The following is an 809-nucleotide window of genomic DNA, read 5'->3' as shown; positions in this document are numbered from 1 at the left end:
GCTGCGGGGGCGGCCGAGTATAAGCGGGCTCCATTTTGTCCTGTGGGGGTCCTTAGACACCCACACGAGCTCCCCGTGACAGTAGGTATAGAATCTCGAGGATTCTGAGGGTGTGTGGTGGCGGCGGTGGTGCTCGCACACACTCATTAGCCTGGGACACACAGTGCTGCGTTACTCCTCCACCCTCCCCGCCGATTCCTTCTTGCTTACTTTAGCTAGCTCTTGCTCCTCGTGACTTCCCCGTTTCTACATCGCCATGTCGGTTACATGGCTCACTACGGGTACGTGGATATATGTACAGGAGTCTTTACAACCCCCTGGCCGTGCGGCGCCCCCAGGAGGGCTACGTGTGTGCGCGTGTAAAGGTACCGGCGGAAGGGATGCTGAGCCCGAGAGGGTGCGCAGACGCAGCGCGGAAGATATTGATAAAAATACGCGAAGGCCCACCCCCCAATGCGCCCCTTGCACCCCTTGGCTTCTAAGGAGATATTCTTATGTCGAGGACCACCCTTCCATCCTTCCGACCCTCCCGTTCCCTCTCGTTCGCCCCTCGCCCTTTACCCCCGTACCCGCCCCTCCTCTTCGTCCTTCTCTTACCTCCTCGCAGGACTGGCACCCCCTAGCCATCACCTTTATCCCCTTATTGCGATATTAACATAATTATTAATATTTCGGGGAAATTTAATTCCCGAGCCAAGTAACCAAGAAACGCTAACGAGACCAGCCGCGATGACACTCTTTTTTAGTTATTTTTTTTCATCCCCCGCTTCACTCTTCTCCCCGTCTCTCCTGTCGCTCTGTCTCTCACT

Source organism: Cephus cinctus, unplaced genomic scaffold (assembly GCF_000341935.2).
Source record: "Cephus cinctus unplaced genomic scaffold, Ccin1 Ccin1_scaffold0189, whole genome shotgun sequence".
Classification (NCBI taxonomy): domain Eukaryota; kingdom Metazoa; phylum Arthropoda; class Insecta; order Hymenoptera; family Cephidae; genus Cephus; species Cephus cinctus.
Note: the sequence above shows the minus strand (reverse complement) of the source record.